The 24,344-nt window shown below is 48.2% G+C and overlaps 1 protein-coding gene across 4 annotated transcripts in view; it reads left to right on the forward strand.

Moving 5' to 3' along the window:
• The window catches only part of Dpp6 (dipeptidyl peptidase like 6), an 876,452-nt gene that overhangs the window by 739,558 nt on the left and 112,550 nt on the right, over positions 1–24,344 (forward strand). The gene's annotated exons all lie outside the window — the stretch shown is intronic.

A 24,344-nucleotide genomic window follows, 5' to 3' on the forward strand; every position in this document is an offset into this window, starting at 1 on the left:
CAGGCTGGTGGGGGCCCCTCATTCTATGGGAGTTATGGCCACATCTGTCTTTAAACAGATCTGTTTATTGGTGTCAAGATTGATGTGTCACCATCTTTGTTAGGTTCCTGTTGCTGTGACAAAACACCATGACCAAAAGCAACATGGAGAGGAAAGGGTTTATTTCACCTTAAAGATTACAGTCCTTCGTGAAGGAAGTTGGAGCCAGAACTCAGCCAGGAACCCATGGACAGGGACTGAAGCAGAAGTCATGGATAGACACTGCTTACTGGCTTGCTCCCCATGGCTTGCTCAGTCTGTTTTATTATACACTCCAATCCACCTGCCCAGGAGTGCATTGCCCACAATGGGCTGGGCCCTCCTACATCAATCACTAATTTTAAAAAATGCTCCAAAGGCTTGCCTATGGGATAATCTTATAAAAGCATGTTTTTCAACTGAGGGTCTCTTATCTCAGATAACTCTAGCTTGTATTAAGACAAAAAGAAAGAAAGGAAGGAAGGAGGAAAGGAGGGAGGGAAGGAGGGAGGGAGGGAGGGAGGGAGGGAGGGAGGAAGGAAGGAAGGAAGGAAGGAAGGAAGGAAGGAAGGAAGGAAGGAAGGGAAAAAACAGAACAGTGACATCTCAGACTCAGGGCTACTTCCAGCCATCCTTTCTACCCCACAAACCAACACAGAATTCTTGGCATGTGCCATGTCACAGCCATGAAACCCATTAAAAATCCACAAGGCTCTGAAAAGGCCTTCAGAGCCTTAGGACAAATGAAAGGAGTGGCCCCAAACAGCCCCTGGGTATCGTAATGAGAGATATACACATGAAGGGGACTATACGTCTGTGTCTTACGCCATTTCTGTTGCTGCCACAGAATATGCCACAGACCAGGTGACTTAGGAAGAGCAGAGGTTCATTTCTCACAGTTCTGCTGTCTAGACATCCAAGTCAAGGCTCTGGTAGAGTTGATTGACAGGGAATGGCCTGAAGGTCAGCTTCCAGCCTTTTTCTCAGTGCGTCCTCTCATGACAGGAGCCAAAGAGTTCTCAGGAGTGTCTTTCAGTTGGTCACATCCTACCCATGAAGACTCCATCATGTGACTCTATGGCCTCCGGAAGTTCTGCTTCTCATCCCGTGCCCTGGGGAACCAGGCTCCTAAGGGTCTGAGGGGGAATAGCACACAAAGACATGGGAATTTGGAACTCAGATACATACTTCCCATGTTGACCAGGAGGGTTTTCCATCCAGGCTACAAGAAGAGAGATCTATCTCTTCTTGTCTCTCCCTGTCATTTATGGGAGCCACCTAAACCAGTCATCTCAGATAAACTGAGACATTCCCAGGAACCTCTTCTCATCCCAGGATGGTGCAGGCAGCCCATGCTAACAACTTCTCGGGCTTGGAGCCACCTCTGTGCTTGTACTTAGCCCATGGGAGATAACCCCTCCTCCTTCCTCTAGGATCAATATGTACCTGCATGTGTGAGTACACAAGATCTTTGCTATGTCTCCCCTTGAATTAGCAGGTTCACCTGTTCCCAGTATGCCTAAAACATGAGCTCTGCCATCTTTAAGAACATTTTAAAGGCCACCCCCTCTGTTTCTTCATCAGAAAGTCATGTGTCTCTTGTCAATGAGCAATATTTGAGGAAGGATGTACATAGAGGGTCTAGGTGGGAATTGGGGCAGATCAGGACACATCTCACTGATCTGGGGCCTCCCATGGGAGTCATGGTACTGTGGGGTTAAGTGTGACTAAATGGAGAACATATCCATCCACAGATTATGGTACCCTGCAGTGGGGACTTGCAGAGGGCTGATGAAGACTGTCGGTCAGGAACCAAGAACCTAAATGCATGCCATTCTGTGAGTCCGTTCATTTTCCAGAGCCCTACAAACAGGGCCTGAGGGACATAAAAACAAGACATTATCATGTCCCCAAACATTGGCATGACATATCAAAGACATAAGGGCTGAGTTTAGGAGCCAGAGCCTCATGGCCCCACTAAAAGGCAGGAGGACTCAGCTTGCCCTCGGCTCCAAGGAGTGAAGTAACACGTCATCCATAGTAAACAACCATCTCCTGTGTATGGCAAATGCAGGCGGTGATGAGTCTGGAAGGTTTCTCAGGGGGCTGGGCAGATATAGGCTCAGCACAGGCAGCAAAGACAAGGTATGCAGCCCCAAAGCATGCTGGGCTGAGGCAGGACTAAGTAGATAGACACCAGAGGCAAGATGAAGACTTAGCCTGGCTCTGACTGATTGGCCCCAAGCTGTGATGTATAAGAAAATGAGTTCCTGTGAATGCACAAGTGAGGTCTGAAACCTGAGCCTTTTGCAAAAGCCATGATCTGCCCCCAGGAAGTGGGGGTGGGGGCGGAGGGGATGGGACAGACCTAGCTACAGGCATTAAATGCCCATGGGAGTCCCTAGGTCTAGCCCACAGGATCTTTCTAAAAGTAAGATTCTGAACTCTTTCTCAGATACTTCGTTCCCCTCAGGCCACAAGGGCATTGGTTTCCATCGCAGAAGAGTTACAAGGTTGGGAAGGGATCGTGGCTGGTTATTGTCTCATGTTCTTTGGTTTTTGTTGTACTTTGTCAAGAGGGAAAGTGTCTTTGCATTGTAAACTGAACAATGTGGACACTGAAGGGCCTCCCACAAGACCTTGGATCCAGTGACCTAAGGATCCCCTGGGTCTTTTGAGGGTTTGAACTGAATCAGGAAGAGAGATGGAAGATTAAACACACTCGTAAGCATATCCAGAGCATCCCCAGGGCTGGCTAGACTTATATTGTGGTCCTGGGAAAACCCCTGCTGGGACATAAGTGATAAAGTTCCCAAGTTACCAAAACATCTGAGGTTTTGGGTGGAAACAGTCCTCCACCTCCATAGCTGAAGCAGACTGTTGAGGATGGAAGAACAGCCCAGCCCTGAGGCCACAGGGCCCAGACCTGAAACTGGCACCTTGTCCAGACCCAGCTCTGCCACCTACTGACTCTGCCTCAGGGAGCTGACTACCCAGCTTCTCCTTTCTCTTAGATGAAACCACATGGGATGCACTGAGGATGTAGTTAATGCCCTTTTAGAGCACAGTAATGTGATCAGTGCTGTGGTGTGGGTGGCCAGAGCCTCATCAGCTGCTTACCTGGAACTTCCCTGGAGCTGGTGCACAGGTTGGCTACAAGGGGCCAGTTCCCAGCTGCACAGTCAGACTTGGATCTCAGAAAGGAGGAATCTAAGACAGGCCCCAAAACTCTCACGGATCAGCAGGCCCCTCCCTCTGCCAGGTCCCTCCCCCTGCCCTTAGGAGAGTACAAGTTCCTGCAAAGTTCCAGGGCCTTGCTTCTGCAATGGAAGCTTGACTTACTGATGCTACTGCAGAGCTATCTTGCGTTCTTACAGATAGTAAGGAGGAAGGAAACATGGGGTGCAAACCATGGATTTCCCAGGAACTCCGTGAAGGTCACACAAGGTCACTTTATGAATAATGTCTTAGTTTCCTTTCTAATTGTTGTGACAAAAAAATACCTTGACAGAAGCAACTTCAGGGGGAAGGGTTTGTTTTTGCTCACAGTTCCAGGTCACAGCCCATCAGAGCAGGGCAGTCACAGCAGCAGGAGGCTGAGTGAACGGGAGGGTTCACAGTCAGAAGGCAGCAAGAGGTTTGCTTGCACTCGGCTCACTTTCTCCGAATATTTTATTTTTTTTTACACTACTTTATTTAGAACTTCATAGGTAAATATTGCTGCATGATCCTAGCTAGTCTTAACAATAAAAACCCAGAGTCAGATATCGGGGGGGAGGGGGGGTGGAAGCTGAAAGATCAGAGAAGCAGAGCAGCCTGCCACTTCTTCACTCTTTAAAATCTCAGACTGAATGTGTGGAATCCTTTCTCTACAAATCCTGAGACTGAATGGGTGGATCCTGTCACCTCAATTACCCCAATTAAAAGATCCCTCACAGACATGCCAGAGGCCAACACAATCCAGACAATTGCTCTTTGGGACTCTTCTACAGGATACTACAGTGTGTTAAACAGACAATCAAAGCAGGCCATCACAGATAAGGTCAGCCTGGGGGCGTGGATCATGCAAGGTTCCTTGTCAAGTTAGTGCTGGGGCTGACTTTGGGGCTGGTCCAAATCCACCCTGCTGGGAGATTTACTAAGATATGTATCGATGACCAGACTGTAGTAAGCTTTTTTGGCAACCACCTGCTCACAAATAATGACACCGGGACTTATTAATAATTTTGAAAACTTGGCCTTAGCTTGGGCTTTTTCCCATCTAACTCTCATAACTTGAATTAACCTATTTCTATTAAGCTACATTCTGCTGTGCGGCTCAGTTACCTCTGCTCTGTACCATGTGTCCAACCTCTTCATGTCTCCCTGGCGCCTCCTCCTGGCCTAGACTCTTCTTCCCTCCCTCCCCATTCCTCTCTTTCCTTGGAAGTCCCGCCCATCTCTCCTGCCACTGGCCATTTAGCTCTTTATTAAACTAACCAGAAGCACCTTAGGCAGAGACACATCTTTACAGTGTAAACAAATATTCCACAACAGCAACCCTTAGGAGTGTCTCCTCTCCCTACCTCCCCTGGGATGCCTTCCCTCAGCCAGCTGCTTGTCCATACTTTCTGTTGAGAAGGAGTATAGTATAGTCATCCCAGCCCCCAGGGCTCGAAGGTTTTCACTGAGTCTCTATAGTGCTCCGGAATACAACTGGGTATCAATTCCATTGGCATGGATATTATTGGGCAACAGAGAAAGGGCAGCAGGTATGAGGAGAAAGGGACCATTAGAAATGGAAATGTCACCTGTTCCTAGAAGGTGTCTGCTGTGCCCAGGTTAGAGCCACCCTTCTAGAATAATATTCTATGGCTCTGTCAGCACCCGCAGAATGTGGAAAATGTGTCTGGAGGTCATTCCCATCACATAGACATGCCACAGGCTAGGGATGGCAGCATGTCCACTCATCCAGTTCCCATGGCTGAGGCCAGGGTCATTGTGGTACTTGATAAAATTTTATCATGTGTCTCTTTTTTCTTTGTAAAAATACTATGGAACAGAGAAAGTAAAATATATCATATATATATATATATATATATATATATATATATATATATATATCATATAATGTATATAATAGAAAAAAGCCTTCATTTACTAACACTGATAGACCCACAATACATAATTACTATTAATACTTTTGTTCTGTTTCTCTCTCCCATTTCCAGGACTGCATGTACTTTCTGAAGTTATAATTAATTTGATAACCCAACCATTTTGCCCACTATGACAAGATCAGCTATTTAGACAATTAAAAGCCTGTTGTAAACAGGCTTTTAATAGTTACATAATGTTTCAGGGAATAGATTTATGAAAGTTTAACCAGCTGTTTTCCTGTTGACAGCTAGGCTATTTATAGAATCCCATATTATCAGTCATGCTACAGAACACCTCTGCACCCAAAATGCTCCTGAAGTGGAATTATCTAGTCAAAAAAATATCAACAATTTTTTAAATCTCTTGATTCAAACTTGCAAATTGTGTTCTGAACGTCTCATCACCCATTCTGATTGCAACCTCGTCAGATCAGGTGAGCATGCATTCGTAGAGAGATTATGCTAATTTTATGATTTTAAAAAGCCTTTGCCAATATAATTCAATTCCGCTTCTACTTAAATCAGCTGTGTTTAGTTATAGTCCATGACTAATTAAATGTGCATGTATTTAATAGTAAATTAGTTATTTTCTACAAATCAATCCTGTTGATATCTTTCTTGTGAGTTGTCTGGTTTAGTCTCAGGTCCATTCTTCTTTCAGTGGCTAACAACAAAAGGGGGCAGGGGCAGAGATCATGGATGGAGGAGGCTGTGGCAACACCTTTGGGTACCTCACACCCAGCCAAGTGATGGTTGGTTCTGTCAGTTTGACACAATGTAGAATCACCTAGGAAGGGAATCTCTTCCCAGAAAATGCCTGTGAGGAGGTTTTCTTGATTGGGTTAACTGAGGTGACCTACCATGGATGTAGGTGAAATACCCCCCCCCATCCTGGACTGAATGAACAGGAAGGAGGAGGTGAGCATGGGCATGCGTGCATTTAGTCATTGCCCTCTGCTCTTGACTGGGGATGTGATGTGACTAGATACTTCGAGTTCCTGCCTTGACTTCCCTAGGGTGCTGGGCTGTAACCTGGAATTGTGTGTTTTAAGCCATCTCTCTCTAAGTTGCTTGCGTCAGGGCCTTTTGTCACAGCAGCAGAAAACAACACTAAGTCAGCCTCTTCCCGGTATGTAGCTCCAAACTCTTCTGAGAATTTGTATTCAAGATGGGGACATCTGGGATGGACAGTCATCCCTAGAGTCCTCCCTGGGGAGGCGGTGATGGGCAGGGCCACGCTCAGGAGAGGCAGAGCCAGAGGAAACAGGTCGTACAAGGATGTCTGACTGTCTGCAGCCCGGGAGGAGTCCCTGCAGGTAGACCAGAGTATTGGTGCTCATCCCTTCACACTGAATAGAGTGTGTGTCAGGCACTGGGGAATTTGGAGGGGGAGGAATGCAACAGATGATGAGTTTTCCTGGGATAGATAGGGGAGGCCACAGCACATGCTCAAACCAGTAACCACCCCTTCCATATGTCGGGTGTCATCGGTCCACATGCTAAGTGTCAACATTCAGATTCACTTGTCTAATGTCACCATTCCACACCACGTGCTCAGTGTCACCACTCAATCACCCACTGTCACCCCACACACCCACTGTCACCCCACACACCCACTGTCACCCCACACACCCACTGTCACCCCACACACCCACTGTCACCCCACACACTCACTGTCACCCCACACACCCACTGTCACCCCACACGCCCACTGTCACCCCACACACCCACTGTCAGTCACCCCACACACTCACTGTCACCCCACACACCCACTGTCACCCCACACACCCACTGTCACCCCACACACCCACTGTCACCCCACACACCCACTGTCACCCCACACACCCACTGTCAGTCACCCCACACACCCACTGTCAGTCACCCCACACACCCACTGTCACCCCACACACCCACTGTCACCCCACACACTCACTGTCACCCCACACACTCACTGTCACCCCACACACTCACTGTCACCCCACACACCCACTGTCAGTCACCCCACACACTCACTGTCACCCCACACACTCACTGTCACCCCACACACTCACTGTCAGTCACCCCACACACCACTGTCACCCCACACACCCACTGTCACCCCACACACCCACTGTCACCCCACACACCACTGTCACCCCACACACCCACTGTCACCCCACACACCCACTGTCACCCCACACACTCACTGTCACCCCACACACTCACTGTCAGTCACCCCACACACTCACTGTCAGTCACCCCACACACTCACTGTCACCCCACACACCCACTGTCACCCCACACACCCACTGTCAGTCACCCCACACACCCCTGTCACCCCACACACTCACTGTCAGTCACCCCACACACCACTGTCACCCCACACACCCACTGTCACCCCACACACCCACTGTCAGTCACCCCACACACCCACTGTCACCCCACACACCCACTGTCACCCCACACACCCACTGTCAGTCACCCCACACACCCACTGTCACCCCACACACTCACTGTCAGTCACCCCACACACCACTGTCACCCCACACACCCACTGTCACCCCACACACCCACTGTCACCCCACACACCCACTGTCAGTCACCCCACACACCCACTGTCACCCCACACACCCACTGTCACCCCACACACCCACTGTCACCCCACACACTCACTGTCACCCCACACACCCACTGTCACCCCACACACCCACTGTCACCCCACACACCCACTGTCACCCCACACACCCACTGTCACCCCACACACTCACTGTCAGTCACCCCACACACTCACTGTCACCCCACACACCCACTGTCAGTCACCCCACACACTCACTGTCAGTCACCCCACACACCCACTGTCACCCCACACACCCACTGTCACCCCACACACTCACTGTCACCCCACACACTCACTGTCACCCCACACACCCACTGTCACCCCACACACCCACTGTCAGTCACCCCACACACCCACTGTCACCCCACACACCCACTGTCACCCCACACACTCACTGTCACCCCACACACCCACTGTCACCCCACACACCCACTGTCACCCCACACACCCACTGTCACCCCACACACCCACCGTCACCCCACACACCCACTGTCACCCCACACACTCACTGTCACCCCACACACCCACTGTCACCCCACACACCCACTGTCACCCCACACACTCACTGTCACCCCACACACCCACTGTCACCCCACACACCCACTGTCACCCCACACACCCACTGTCACCCCACACACCCACTGTCACCCCACACACTCACTGTCAGTCACCCCACACACTCACTGTCACCCCACACACCCACTGTCAGTCACCCCACACACTCACTGTCAGTCACCCCACACACCCACTGTCACCCCACACACCCACTGTCACCCCACACACTCACTGTCACCCCACACACTCACTGTCACCCCACACACCCACTGTCACCCCACACACCCACTGTCAGTCACCCCACACACTCACTGTCACCCCACACACCCACTGTCACCCCACACACCCACTGTCACCCCACACACCCACTGTCACCCCACACACCCATCCCCATGCCACCCCATAAGCCTAGCATCACCATTCCATCTTCCATCTCTAGTGACCATTTCACCCCACACAGCCAATGTTACTATTCCATGTCACATGTCTGATGTCACCAGTGTGCATGACATGCCAGTACAATCCAGCCTATTCAACCAGGGACACTTGAGTGATATATCCCCGGTAGCATTTCCATTTTGCTGAAATTCAGTGAGTATTCATATTTGGGCAGTATGCCAAAATATCCCAGACATGCTCCATGAAAAAATTGATTTTTCCATCATCTCAGGATGATACTGGAAATTCATTCACTTCTGTGGAGTCAGAGGACGGCTCTTGGCAGCCGATGAGGCTTGAATTTAGTTGCAGTACAGAGAGACTTGTGTGGTGCGAGTTATGTCTCAGATTTTTTTCCAGCAGTGGATAAATCCATCAGTTCTCTCCAAACTCATGGAATTCTGGGGTCATGGTGTCATGTCTGTGTGCAGGCCCATTCCCTCTGAGACTCAGCACTGGTCTGTGCCTAGAGCGGGTGTTGGCTGTAATCACTGTTTATTATAGACTTCCGGCTGAAAGAACTGGTCTGGAGGTCTCATGGTCACCATGCACTGTATCAAGAGGGCTCACATCCCCCAGTTGGCTGGGTTCCTGCCAGTGTTTGACCCAGTGGATGAGGACAGGTCCTAAGAATGATCATTCCTCTCTCATGCCAGGCCCTTCAAGAACCACCGATCCTGAGTGGCACAAGAAGCTTTTCTGATTGGCCTGTTTGCTCTCAGTGTCACAGTGGGCCACATTTGTCTTCTTCAAAGTGAGGATGGCACTGGCCCTTCTGCAGTGTTGGGACAAGGGCAGCACAGAGTTTGAGATGTTGACTCAGCTCAGGTGCAAATCCTAGCTCCTCACCTTCTCAGGTGTGCCCCTGCTGAGCTATCCTGTGGGCCCTACAGTGGGAGGGGCAACTCATGGTGATATGGCATCATAGGATTGTGTACATGAAAATGCTCAGAGCCTTGTCTGGACAACAGTAAATGCCTGATGAGTGTAAAATACATTTGTCTCAGAATCCCTCTGTGCACAGCAAATGTGTGCAGAAATGGCAGTTGTTTTGGGGGGCTCACTGGTGTGTGCTTCCATGATACAGCAAAGAGCAGCAGGATTGCATATGCTCTGTTGCAGGAGTGTTCGGATGCACAGGCAGGTCTCCGTGTCCCAGGGACCTCCATCTTCATGGGGGGAAGGCCAACGAGGGCCCAAGGTCTGGCCATTTGGATGGAGAATACAGACAGGTCTCCTCAGAGCAGGCAACTACCTGGCAGTCAGATGGCAAGACATGACTCCAGATCTAGAGCTCTTGAGCAGAAAGACCTCAAAAAGACAAGCTTCAGGGGGCTGCTGTCCCCTGAGACTTGTCTGAGCTTACCAAGGCTCCTCAAATGCCATGTATGGAATGTGTTCAGCTTCTCTGGGTGAACTATCAGTGAGATAATTTGCACAGACAAATTATACATCCAAGTATTTCAGCCCCATGAAGGAAAAGTGCATGGTTTCCCCAGGGCAGCCAGATGCTGTCCCCCAGCATACACATGAGCAAGGTGCCCAGGGACCTCAAGTGAAAGCCCTTTCAAGGGTCAGCTATGCCTCCATTCCCTCACTGTCCCATCAACACCTTGCTGTTTGCTCTGTCTCACCACACATGCAGAGTGGGCTCTGTCACCTGTGTGCTAGTGTTTCCCTTATGAGGCCATCCTCTTTGAGCCCCTTGAGACTGTACACCAGCCTCCAAGAGGCAGACGTAGCTTGGCCTTCTCCCCTACTCTGGCTTTGAGTGCTGCCCATAGCCTGGGCTTCCCCATCCTTCGTGTTGGGTCCTTGTGATCAGTATATAGGCTAAAGTACCATCTAGTGTCATTGAGATGTCAGGATGTGTGGGAGCTGCTGGTGTGGCCCATAATTTAACACACCCCATGGCTTTACCTGCTAGACATTCACTTTTCTATTGCTGCCTAGGTAGATTTGTCTTCATCTCTGCAGCTGCCCACTGTGAAAGGCTTATGGATCACCACGTAGCAACAGAGTCTCCCTTCAGTAGCCAAAATAATAAAACCTCAAGTTCTCCTGTGGCAAACACTGGAGTGTCATCTCCATAAATCACAGTATCAATAGCTGAACTTAGCCTGTGAGCCAGCATGCACTGTCTGTGCCTGAAGCAAATGAGGTCCTCCTCCAGGATGCAGATCTGTGTCATCTGTGGTCCCCAGCATGAGGACAGCCAGGGAGCAGGAAGGGAGACAGACACCTAGCAGTTCATCAGGATGCACATGTTTGTTAGATGTTTCAGCTATAAAAGACAGGAGCCTGCCTGGAACTGGAACCAAACAAGAAGAGCACATCCCCATAGATGTGGTGGGCAATGGTGTTTAGCACCTAGCATAGCTGAATCCAGGAACTCATGGTATTCTGGAGCAAGCCTCTTCATTCCCTTCTGGTCATCCTGGGGACTGTCTCCTCCTCACCCCCTCTATCCATCCTACCACCCTCCTCTTGCAATCTCTGGCTAGATTCCTGGGTACTCATATCACTACAAACAATCCTCTCTGTGTAGTCAGAAAAGATATGTTCGGCCCCACCCCCCAGAGCTGTATCATTCCAGCCTTGAACCCAGGGGCAACAAGCAGGCAACCCGGACTCTCTCTGAGGCTGAAAGAGTCAGGAGTCCAGCACTAAGTGCCCATCCCTGCTGTTGCAGGAACAGAAGCCTTGGAACACACATCCCTGGACTACATACCATTCCAGTGCCCAGGGGAGATGGCAGCAGTATGCCGACAGCCTCCCACTCCAAGCCACAGAGCAGAGGGGAGAGACAATGTAGTTTAAAGGAAATGGCTAGCCCTACCTACCAGTGAGGCTGAGCACATACTCCAGAGCCATGCCCCGGGTACATGCTGCAGTCATTTTGCTGGTGAATAAACTCACTGGCCCAGCAACTGTGACTGTGCTGAGGAGGATTCCAGCAACATAGCTACTCTCAATGCAGGCCAAGTGGGCGTCTTCTTGCATGAGGACTGCAGGAGGGGCCAGGCTTCCTGTGAACACTCTCTATGTAAGTTGGCCATGCCTCCTAGTACCCTAAGCAGTGCACAGTACAGCTCTAGATACCTTGGCCCTGAATCATACAAAGGAAGAGGTCTGCCCACAGGAGAATGCTGATCCTTCTGGAGGACTTATTTGATGCCACTGCTTTCCTGGTGGCACATGAGACCAGATGCTAAAACAGTGACAAGCTCCAGGGGTAAAGAACTAGACATACTGTGTGAAGAACATGGGGCTGAGCCTGGGATGCTGGCCCTGGGTGGGATGGATGGCTGTCAGGTGCGGCCAGAGACAAAATAGAGTCTCGGATGACAGTGCTGGCTAAAGACTAAGAGGGACTGGTGAATAACTATAGATACCAAAGCCACTTTCACAAACAGCCCAACCTTGTTTGAGGCTGAAGAGCTACGATGCACAGGAATAACTCCAGCTCCTTGTGACCACAACCAGAGATGGAAACCGTTTTCTATGCCCAACCAGAGGGCCACATTTGGTGTGTCTGGAGTGACCTTATGATTTCCACACCTGACCTGCCTCTAGTGATTTATGGTAGACAGACCACTATGCTCTTCTAGACTCCTGAGTAACTACTATTCCCTTACCCGTGTCTAGAGTAGCATCAAGTTGTAGGGATTCTACACGCTGAACTACATGCTGAACTACCTGCCTCGCTGCATTCTCATGGCCACAGTCGTCCCTCCTCTGAGCTCTCCACTCGTTTCCCTTACCCATTCTGCTCTTCCATACAATGTGTATGGTGGGGTGCTGTGGGATGTCTTTCTGTACGCTTATATGTTGGTATGATTGGTTAGTAAAGAAGCTGCTCTGGCCTATGGTGAGTCAGGTTATAACCAGGCAAGAAACCCGAGAGAGAGACAGGAAGGAGAAAGGCAGAGAAAAGAGGCAGAGAAGAGGGAAGGCAGCCGCCCAAGGAGCAACATGTAATGGGATGTAGGTAAAGCCACAGAACACATGGTGATACATAGATTAATAATTATGGGTTAAGTTATAAGAGCTAGCTAGTAAGAAGCCTGCCATGGGCCATACAGTTTGTAAATAATATTAAGCCTCTGAATGATTATGTTATAAGTGGCGATGGGTCTGCAGGTGAGAGAGATTGGTCCCGACCGCGGGCCGGGTGGGACACAGGAAATCTGACTACAGTGAGGTAAGCAGCTCTCCATCTCTCCTTCAGATCAGTCAGCCACTGTGAGAGCACAGCCAGCCCTTCAGGGATCCCCCTGTTCTCAGACAAAGGAACACAATTATTTGGGTGTCTCTAGGAATCTCATTAGCCACCCTTGCATCTTCCTTAGCCCCCTGCCCACATCCTCTGCCTTGATCCACCCAGCCCAGCCCTCTTTGTTCCTCTGATGAGTGTGACCTGACTGGCCCAGGACCTCAGCCACGTGTAGCCCTCTCTCCTGGGATGCTCTTATCCTAGCCACACCCTGTTCACCTTCTGATCTCAGCTCAGGTGTGACTGTCCACACGGACCTGCCAACCCTGCAGGTGAAGTGGATAGCATGCCCTCTTACTGTCCTTAAGACACTTGGAGGCTCCTCCCAGCAGTTGCAAACAGTTGCTAAACTTCAGAAAGCCTCTCCAGACTATCCTATGGTCAGCACCTGTGTCCCACAGACCCACTGTGAGGAAGGGAGTTTATGGACCACATAGGTCTGTGAAGTGGTGGTGCACATTGCTCCCTTGGCTGAGACCACCTGTCTGCCCCGGAAGCATTAGGAATGTTACATCTATATACTTAGTTATGAAGTTTCCTCACTCCTGTGTCAGTATTTCTACCATCAACACTGAGTATACTGTTTGAAGGGTTTTTCCCCCTTAGAATTTGAAAAGTTAATAAATTACAATTCTCTGTACAAAATGCAAGTTGAGCAGGTATGGAACGTCCTGAGATTTGTTTCTCAGTGCACATCTTGGGAAAGACTTTGTCTTCTCTGTTGAGAACCATACTGGTGGGTAAATCTCCTCCATGGCTCCTGGACTCTCTGTCTTGGTTCTGGGAAACACTGAGGAAGGGCAGTGACCAGTACTCTCTGGAAAGATGTGTGGTCAATCTATCTTAAACCCTCCGCTTTCTCCTCTGCATCCTGCAGCTGCCTGCCCAGGACCCAAAAGAAGGAACCAAGTCTGCTGATCTCAGGCTGACAGAGTAATGGGAGATTGTGAAATAAACTGGTTATTATTAAAATATGAAGCAATAAAATACCAAAGAACAGCATGTGCATTATGAGCTAATAACATTATTATTGATTCTGAGACTAGACTGGGACTTTGAGTCATTGCAAAAATCATCTAGCTCCTCAACCATAGCACTAAGAGGTGTTCTTGGGGCTGACACTATTAATATGGAATTGTTTAAGACGTACCAAGTCTTCAAAGCTGTCATAACCAAGATTACTGGCTGTCCCCACCAAAATGACAGATTGAGGATAGAAGGCCACTTTGCCTCCTCGGACAGTGAAATGGTTGAAGTACAGGGAAAAGAGATAATGTTTTTATTGTCTGTATATCGACAGTCAGTTCATGAAATTGAGCTCTATACACAGGGAATGATTTCCAACCATTTGGGGCAGCTTCCATGAGGGGCATGTGTGAAAGTGTGCATGTAAATCTGTATGTCATCACCCTCTTAGTTCTCAGGCCGCTGAGCCTACTGCTCTCCTGAGTTCCCGAGAAAGCAGGCAGGCACATATATGTAAATCTAGGGGTCATCTCCCTCCATGCTCAGGCTACTGAGCTCTCAAGTTTTGGGAGAAGTGGCTGTCAAGGAGCAATTACACTTTGCTTGCAGAAATCTTTTCTTCCTGATTTTCTCTATGGTAATGTTATTTTACTTTTATATTTACGTGTGCGTGCATGCACGCTCATGTGCATGTGCCATGGCAGGCGTGTGGAAGTCAGAGGACAATTTGTGGGAGTCATTTCTCTCCTTCCAACATGTGGTTTCCAGGAATTGAATTCAGGTTTTTAGACTTGGCAGAAAGTGTCTTTGCCCACTGGGCCATTTCTTTGGTCTTACCCATGATATTTTTAACTGATATGTAATAACTGTACATATATGGGATACAATATATTTCCATACACATATATACAGTATGTGATAATCTAGCCAGGGTAATTATCATTTCTGTCTTTGTGTTGAGCCTATTCTAATTCATCTCTTTGGGTGTTCTGAGATAGACTGTAAATCACTCCCAGTCAACGCTGCCGTGTGACACACAACAGAACACCAGCCCCAACCCCTCTGCCTCAAAGTGAGTTTGTATGTAGCTGAACATGTCCAGCCCTCCCTGAGTGCTTTCTTCATTTACATAATGTGAGAGAAATCTCCTTGCAGGACGTGCGGGCTGCTTCCCCATGCGCTCTGCCCGTCTGAACACTGGAGAGAATGTTGCATTCATAGTGGTATTGAGCATTGTTTTTGTTCTGGCTTTGATAAGTTGATAATCAGAATAGTCACCGTGTAGAGCAATTTCTTCCCATCATCACAAACACGCTGGTGCTTTAGCCCCCTCTGTGCAGTTCTTTGATCTGCTTGTTCATGTCCTTTGGCCATACATCCATAGCACAATGAGCATGACTTGTGATTTCCATTTATAGAAACTGGTCTCAGGAAGATAAGTCACTGACAGTGCTTCTCATATAAAAATGCACACGGCATCCCTATTGCAGTAAGAAACGGAATGGATATCAAACAACCAAGGGACAATTAATGTGCTTCACGGGCTGGAGAGATCGCTCAGCCGTTAAGAGCATGTCCTGCAGGAGACCCAAGTTTGGATCTGTGCTGCCTGGTTTGATGTCAACTTGACACAAGCTAGAATCACTGGAGAGGAGGGAACCTAAATTGAGACAATGCCTCAATAAAATCAGGCAGCAGGCAAGCCCCTAGGGTATTTTCTTAATTAGTGATTGATGCGGGAGGGCCCAGCCCATTGTAGATGGGGCTACCCCTGGGCAGGTAACCTTGGGTTCTATAAAAAAAAAAATCAGACTGAACGAGACATGAAGAGCAAGCCAGTAAGTACCATTCCTCTGTGGCCTCTGCACTAGTTCCTGCCTTCAAGTTCCTGCCTTGAGTTCCTGCTCTGAATTACTCTGATAATGGTCTGTGGCCAGTGAAAGTGTAAGCAAAAAAACCCTTTCTTTCCCAAGTTGGTTTTTGGTCACTGTGTTTCATGACAGCAATAAAAAAAAAAAAAAAAAAAAAAAAAAAACCTCATTGTGACGGGTTCCCAGCTCTCCTGTCAATCAGCTCATAACCACCTGTAACTCCAGCTCCAGAGGGTCTGTCCACATATTCCTCTTACAAGACAAGAGAACCATTGTAAGTGAGTGTAAACATGGCCCTGCCTTACTCCTTGGAAACTAATGGTCTGGATTCTACAGAGACCTCCCAGGCTCATGCTGAATGAGGAAAGTCTCTGCGATCAGAGTTGGTGCATTCACAGCTACTTCCAATGTCTCCAGCTGCCATCAGCACCCACCATTCCTCTCCTCCAGATGTACCTTTCACATACCAGGCTGTCTGCCAGGAGACTTGACAGTCTCCCTTTGCCAGGTTTCCAGACAACAGGAACAGAAAGTTAGCAGGAGGCCATTGTACACAGGAGAACAGAGAGTTTTTCAATCTCTGACCCATCATTGGTGATTCTAACTTGCCCTCCAACGGCCTGTTGCTGAAACTGCTCCTGGGACTAGAAGGGGCCTTTATAATTTTTACAGAGACCATAGCCATCAAGAGTCCAGCTGACCAGCACTCCTCGGTTGTGGCTGAAGGGATCTTTGCTCAGCTGTTCTCTGCCACCTACAGAGGACATATAAACTTCACTAGTTTATTTGTGTGTGATGTTCCAACAGTGTGAGTTGGCCACGGAGTGTTTCCTGCAGTGTTCCCAGCCTCAATGGAGACTTTTTTCAGCAATCTTGAGAAAAAACATAACCTGATTATGATCATCACCTGACCAAGGTTGATGATTTTTCCACAAGTATCCAAACAATCTGTTTCACACTAACAGATGTATCAAAGCCAAGGCCCATCTGCCACACGCATCCAAGGACAGCTATGAATGCAGCCTAACAGAAAATCATAAACTTAATTAAAATGAGGTTTGTTTTTTACTCTATTTTTGGTGGTTTTGTTACTTGATGACACACATAATTCTCCATCATAAGCTTTTAGATGCCAATGGATTGCAGTGTCAACCGATCAGAAAAACTGGTGCAAACAGTTTCATATGACATTTCATGACATCAGCTGAGGGAATGTCAGTAAAGTCATGTTTGATGGAGTAACTCAAAAGAAAGAGCAGAATGGACCATGAGAGGCAGCTGGAACCTTCACCACCACTGGAGATAATCTTGAGCCCTGGAAAGCTGTGTAAAATAGTGCTGGGGGAAGCTTAGGAAGTGTGCTCACTGAGGCTTTTAATCACCACAGGAGGAGACTCTACTTTCATCTTGGTGAGAGGTGTTGGATTCACCATAACTATTCCATTTCCCATCTGGGGTAAATGGCTCTCACTTCAGTCAAACTGGCCATAGAATAAGTAATCAATTTTCTACAGGAATTTTCTGGTTGTAAATGTTCTTAGGAATTTTAGATTCACCATAGTCACAGATGGAAGAACTCTCTTACAGATAACCCTTCCCAGTCCTCTTCTGCGACGAAGGAGAGCAGATGAAGTAAGGCAAGGGGTATGCCAGAGTTGGGCAGCCAGCAGCTGGAGAGCACCATCCAGGCTCTGCTTCAAGTCCAGTGTCCTTCCTGTCCTCATCCCACGCATTGCTGTGCCACCGTCTTTTTGTCAAACGCTAAACTATTCAACATGGTTCCCTTTGGCCTTGATTTTCCAGGACTAAAAGCTAATTGCACCCAATTATAGTAATTATCGCATCCCTGGTTCCTCATGTAATTAAGCCACCTCTTTAGCTGCGTGTCTCTTTCAGCTGTATGGAAACCAGCCTCAGAGCATGTGGCTGCACTTTCCCTTTAGTGTTCTTGAGTTGGTTTTATAAATATTAAAGGTGTCTATTTTCACACACATATACAGAGTGGAAGTCCCCATTAGTTATAACTCAGATGATTCAGATTATTATTATTCAGACTAACACTGGTAGAGCTTTCTTCCATGAAAAGAGGAATAATAGTGTCTTAGCCAGTGTTCTATTGCTGTGAAGAGATGTCATATTAAGTATTTAATAGGGGCTTGCTTACATTCAGAGGTTTAGTCCATCATCATCCAGGTGGAAAACATGCAGGCGTGCAGGCAGACATGGTGCTGGAGAGGTAGCTGAGAGTTCTACATCCAGATAGGCAGGCAGCAGGCAAAGAGAGAGCCACTGGGCCAGGCTTGGGTTTATAAAACCCCACAGCCCCCCACCAGTGACACACTTTTTTCAACAAGGCCACACCACCTACCTAATCCTCATCAAGTAATGCCACTCCCTAATGACCAAGCATTCAAATCTAAGAAACTATGGGGGCCATTCTTATTCAAATAACCACACACAGGAAAGACAACTTTGGGAACCCTGTCCCTTTCTGACTTTTACTGGGAGTCTCTGGCTGTTTTCCAGTTCCTGGTACCTTCTTCAAGAAATTGAGAAAGATACACACACAAAAGTAAAGCAGCAATTAGTTTTATTAAGAATAAAACACAAGTAAAAGCTTTAGATACTTTGCCAAGAGAGGCAGTGGCCCACCTGAGTGTGAAGTGCTCAGGAGCCTCCGTCATTATTTGAGGCTTACTTGTATTGGGTCCTAGAGAAAGAGAAGCTGGTTGCTAAGGGTGTAGCTTGGGTTATTCTTTGTTTTGAATGACAGGATGGGTTATGTAAGCTTTTCTCTACTCAAATGCCCTTTCCCATAATGCATCTGATTTCAATCATATGTATACCCACTTAGGCACAGGCATGAGATGGTAATAGGGTATTCTCCCTAAAAGTTTACTCAGAGGACACAGTTTGCCATACTGCACATGCACCCAAAATGAGTCTAGGCTATACCAGACCCCTAATCTTCAATCCCACTGTGGTGGTTTGAATGAGAATGCCCGCCATAGGCTCATATGTCTGCATAGTTAGTCTGCTTTTGGTGGAACTGTTTAGGAAGGATTAGAAGGTGTGGCCTTGTTGAAGGAGGTGTGCCACTGGGGGTGGGCTCTGAGGGTTCAAAAGGCTGGAGCCTTTCACGGTGTGCTCTCCGCTTCCTGTTTGTAAATGAGGATGTGAGCTCTCAGCTGCTGCTCTAACTCCATGCCTGCCTGTCTGCTGCCACGCTCCCCACCATGATGGTGATGGACTCCTAACCCTCTAGAAACATAAGCTCCCTTCCTCCTATAAGCTGCCTTGGCCATGCTGTTTGTTCACAGCAACAGAAACCATAATTAAGACAGAAGTTGGTGCTAGGGGTGAGTACTAGTAGTTGCTTTTCTTTTGCTGCAAAAAAAAAAAAAAATCACGGACCAAGGCAAATTACAAAAGAAAGCATTTAATTGGGCTTACACTTGTAGAGGGTTAGTGTCCATGATGGCAGAACAAAAGCATGGTGGCAGGTTGCGGATTTAGCTCAGTGGTAGAGCGCTTGCCTAGCAAGTACAAGGCCATGAGTTCGATCCTCAACTCCAAAAAAAAAAAAAAAGCATGGTGGCAGTACCATCTGAGAGCTCACATCTTAACCTGCCATCAGGAGACAGTGAGAGAACACTGGGAACAGCTCCATTCTTTTGAAACTTCAAAGTCCTCCCCCAGCAACATGCCTCCTTCAATAAGATTATACCTTCTATTCCTTCCCAAATAGTTGTACCAATGGGGGAACAAGTTTCAAATATATGTGCCAATGGGGACCATTATCATTCAAACTACCACACTCATATATATTTAGGAACATGTTTGAAGAAAAGTGAGGTGGAGATTCAACCATAGCAAACCTAACTAAGAGAGAAGAGGATATTCTGCCCTTCTCTGTACACAGCAGGGCTAAGAAGAAGGTGAATAATGCACTAAGGCAGCTTGCTCAAGAATAAGTGAGTGGGGGTACTTGGGCAGCAAGAGATAAACCTGTCCAGGGGGGGTGTAAGGTGGAAATAACTGAGATAAGTGATGACAGGGAATCCCAAGCAAAGTTCTGCAGACTTTTTAATCCTGTGGTCCCAGGAGGCAGAATAAGAGGAAATCATTTTATAAATGGCTGTTTGCTCAGGTGCTATACCTCAATGTCTGGAGTAATTTCAATATGATTTTCAGAAGAACTGAGTACTCATCCATTTTCTTTAACCTTATCACTGGAGCACTTGCTAAACGTGGTGTGGATGAAGAGGAATTATGACAAGCTATCTAAAGCACTTATGAGACAATTTGGGGCTGCAATGTCCCCCTCAAACAGCAGCCTGTCAGGTAAAAAGAATTGCAACATGGGTCCTCAGAGGATCTGCTTTTCTACCCACTGGACAAGGCTTAGTGTCATCCTCAGCCCTTCTCCCTGCCTATGAAGCTCTTGGTTCCTCAGGGGTCTACATACTCTCAGCTTTCTTCAATGGAGGACCACTCCGACCCCTGTATCTCCCAATGTGTCTCCACCTGCCTGTGGAGTGTTGGAGGCATCTTGCTTGCAGCCTAGCAAAGTCCAAATCTGAGGACCTTCTCCAAGCCCTCACTGTTTCAGCTCTCTCCTCCCTCTTAGTCATATCACCTGTGCAGTCACCCAGGCATGAACCTCCTTCCAGGCTGCACTCTCGACATTTCGTTTCTAATTGGTCTTACATTCTCATGTTCTGTGTGCTTTCTTTGTCTCTTACAGCCCTACCCTCCCCCCGCGCTATGTCTTCCATCACCCCCAGCCACTGTGATGCTGTTTCTAAAGTATTAATTAACTTCTGGTGTTCCCCTGTGCCTCTGCTTCCCATTCCAAAAAGAAACTGACCCAAACCTCTGTGGGACACAAGGCACCCTGATGTGCCCTGGCTCCCTCCTGTGATGTCTCTCCACCTAACAACTCCTCCAGGCTACTAGGGATGACCAAAGGGCATCCATTCCTGATCTTCAAGCCTTTCTCCTATTCATGTCATTATCTGACAATTTCTTCCTCCAATCCGTAGTCACTTGGCCCCAAGTGCTTGAGATCACAGAGATAAGAGTGTGACACAGAAGTTTCTTCAGGTCATGATGGATAAGAAGCAGAGAGGAAGAGGAAGGGAACAATGAGAATGAGACCAGTATCCTGCCTTCCAGGCACTCACCACATGCTGGAGTTTCCAGAACCTCCCTGGATTCATTCTTTTTCTTGTGGCTATGACAGCTCTCCTTAAGGAAGGATGAGTCCATTTTGTCTCCCAGTTTGAGAGTACTATCCATCATGGTTGGGAAGGCATGTCAGCAAGAACATGAGGTCATCGCATCCAGAGAGAGACAAGTGTTGGTGCTCAGCTGACTTTCTCTTGTTGCAGTTGAGGACTCCACTTAGAAAATGGTACCACCACAATCAGGCTGGGTCTTCTCGATTCAGTTAACCTAATCCAGAAGCTCCCTCACAGACATGCTCAGAGGTTTGTCTCCACAGTGATTCTAGACACTGACAAGTTGACAATTAGCATTAGCCATCACACTCCCACAAGAGCTCCCCCCTGCTGGGGACCAAGTGTTTTTAACATGGGTCCCTGTGGAGGACACTTTATACCCAATCCACAAGGGAATAAAAGAGAGAAAAGGTAAATGAGACCTGATAGAAAATCCATCTTTTGTGTTCCCACTCACATGGTGCCTTCCCATGGAGCCTTTACTAACAACCCAGACAGACAGAGTGAGTGTGTAAGACAATGAACAGCAGCAGGAGGCGTGCTCCTGAGACTTGCTGTGTGAGGTATGTGGTGTACTGTTCTCAGCACTGCACATTCATCTGTTTACTCATCTTCACACCCATGCTAAGATCACCTTCTAGGACCTGCCCTTAACAATCTATTTCCTCCAGCCAAGAAGTTCCCAGAAACTCCCAAAGTAGTGTCACAAGGTGGGGACATCGACTAAAGACAAACATTTCCCACAGAAGCCAGCAACTGACTTGAGGGTGCATCTGACCCATCATGCTCCTGGTACTTGGTGTCCACTACCATAGCCCAGAGCACCCTGAGCCATGTGGAACTGGGTTCTCGCGTTGAATTGAAGCTGCCACAGACCACTGACAGCCCTGCCTCCCCTGTCGTCAGCCCGGCCTGCAGGGAAGGAGGAGCCAGCCACACAGACTTTAGTCATGGAGGTCCTTCACTACCAGATGGTAAACTGTATTCTGAAGTGACAGGAAATGGAACCCAAAGGCATGAAGGGTCCTTTGGTAAAGACTACTGGGGCTGGGATCTGAGGTGAGCTAGGGTATAGAAGGCCACGTTCTGTGTTAGATCAGGGAATATGAGTGATGTAGCAGGCCAAGGCTGAGAGGCTAATGTGGGCTAGGTAGAGGGATTGAGACATGTATGCCCAGGTCTTCGGGAACATTGTCAGCCCCTGCCATATGCACTTGCAAGAGTAAAAGCCTGAACCCTCTGCATGCTGTGTACCAAATGGGTAAAGAATAAGAAGCCAGTATCGCAACACTGATGGGCCAGGAGCTACACCCCAGCACTTCACTGTCCTATGCCCCGCACCACAGACCCACAGGCAGCACAGGCAATGTCTTACTTCCCCTACCTGACATCATCACCGGAATGCAGAGCAGCAAATGTGAAGAATGCTCAGCTGAGCACCCCCCTCTGCAGCCTACTCCTGAAAGCCAAGGCAGAAAAGGCCTTAATACCCATCACTGCACATTTTATTTATGCAAAATACTAATTGGCTACAGCCTGACTTGATTCAAAAAGCCACTGCCAGCTGAGTGCATAAAAGGAGCTCAAATTTAGGGGTTCATCGTCGGCAATCCCGTAAGAACAGGTGCTTAAATTAAATTAGGCTGTGTCCTTGCTTCTGGAAGGTTTCCAGCTTGCTTCAGGTTGAAGTGAGCAGCACGTTAGAAAGCGGGAAGCCTACACTGAAAACCAGTGACTAAAGAAGCTTCCAGAGCCACCATGCTGTATTTCCACATAAAACATTCACAGGCCTGGAGGTGCAAGCCTGTCATCCCAGCCACTCAGGGAGCTGAAGCAAGAGGATCCCAAGTTCAAGGTCAGCCTGGAGAGTAATAAATAAAAATAAAATAAGGTAAAATAAAAAAGTTAAAAGGAAAGCTGGAGGGTAGAACTCAGGCAAGACCCTATGTTCAATTTCCAATACTATAAACAAAGAAAGTACAAAATAGTCCATGTTTCTGCTTTTCTGTATTAAGCAAAATACCTACTCTCAATATTTTTTCTAGAATTTCTTTAAACAAAAACAAACAGCAAACAAAACTGGCTTTATTTCCTGATCTGTTCTCTAGCTGGTGTGGTCTGCATACTGTGAAGTTCAGATCCAGCTGCTTGAGGCTTGGGCGGAGCTGCCTGGGGCTCTGCAGATGGGCTAACTCAGTGTGACAGCTTGGGAGCTGGGCTAGTCCCTGGGCCACTGAACCTTGAATTTGACTGCACATCAAAGTCACCAGGATGTACTTCAAAATACTACTGCCTGGGTCCCGCTCCAGAGCCTCTGGCTGGACTGATGATCTGAGCAGTAGGGATTTTTTTTCAAGCTCCCCAGTGCCATCTATTATGTATTGCCTTCTGAGAACCACCTCATGGACCAACTCTGTCCCCTCCCCTAGGAAGCCAGTGATGCACCCGGGGCCAGACTCTATTTTGTGCCACAATACAGTTCTATTAGTGTGTTGCCATCAGTCTGCGGCCAAAGAGGATGACCAGAAAACCTTGCCGCTCCCCATCATCCCAGACCTCGGCTCACTCGTGCCAGGGCTACTGCTTGCTACCTGCTGCTCCATCTCCTCCCTCTGTGTGGTCACATCTGTGGTGACTACAGTCATCCTGTCAGACTCTTGCCCCTCTTCTCTGAACACACAGACACTGCTGGATTCACCCTCAGCAGGCCTGCATCTGAATGTGTGGCCCCCTACCCAGACATTAGTCAGCAGCTCTCAGTGACTGCCAGTCTCCTCCTGCAGATCCTCAGAAACTGGCTCCCTTCTTTATCAATCCTCTGCCCCCAAGAATCTTGCCCCCATTTCTCCACCTGCTTTGCCGACTCCAGATCTGGTCTGCGCTGTCATCCCACCCTGCCCCACCCCCAGCTTGCCGGTCCCTCCTGATCCCATGTGTTCAGGTCTCAGCTGAAAACCTCTTGTTCCTCATTTCAGCATGTGCTGTAGCATAGATGACCCTTGAAGACATTGTGCTCCGTGAAGTACACCAGCCACGGAAAGACAGACACTGCCTGGTACATGAGCAGCCTCAAGTGAACAGTTCACAGACCGTCGGAGCACAGTGCTAGGTGCCAGCTGAGAGATGACAGGGGCTGTCCTTCATGGGTCAGACTGTCAGCTGGAGATGGTGGAAACATTCCATGGGTGGACAGTATGATGGTGTGAAAGTACTTGGTGACAATGAACTGTGAATTTTAAAGTA

This window comes from Peromyscus leucopus, chromosome 3 (genome assembly GCF_004664715.2).
Source record: "Peromyscus leucopus breed LL Stock chromosome 3, UCI_PerLeu_2.1, whole genome shotgun sequence".
In the NCBI taxonomy this organism is placed as follows: domain Eukaryota; kingdom Metazoa; phylum Chordata; class Mammalia; order Rodentia; family Cricetidae; genus Peromyscus; species Peromyscus leucopus.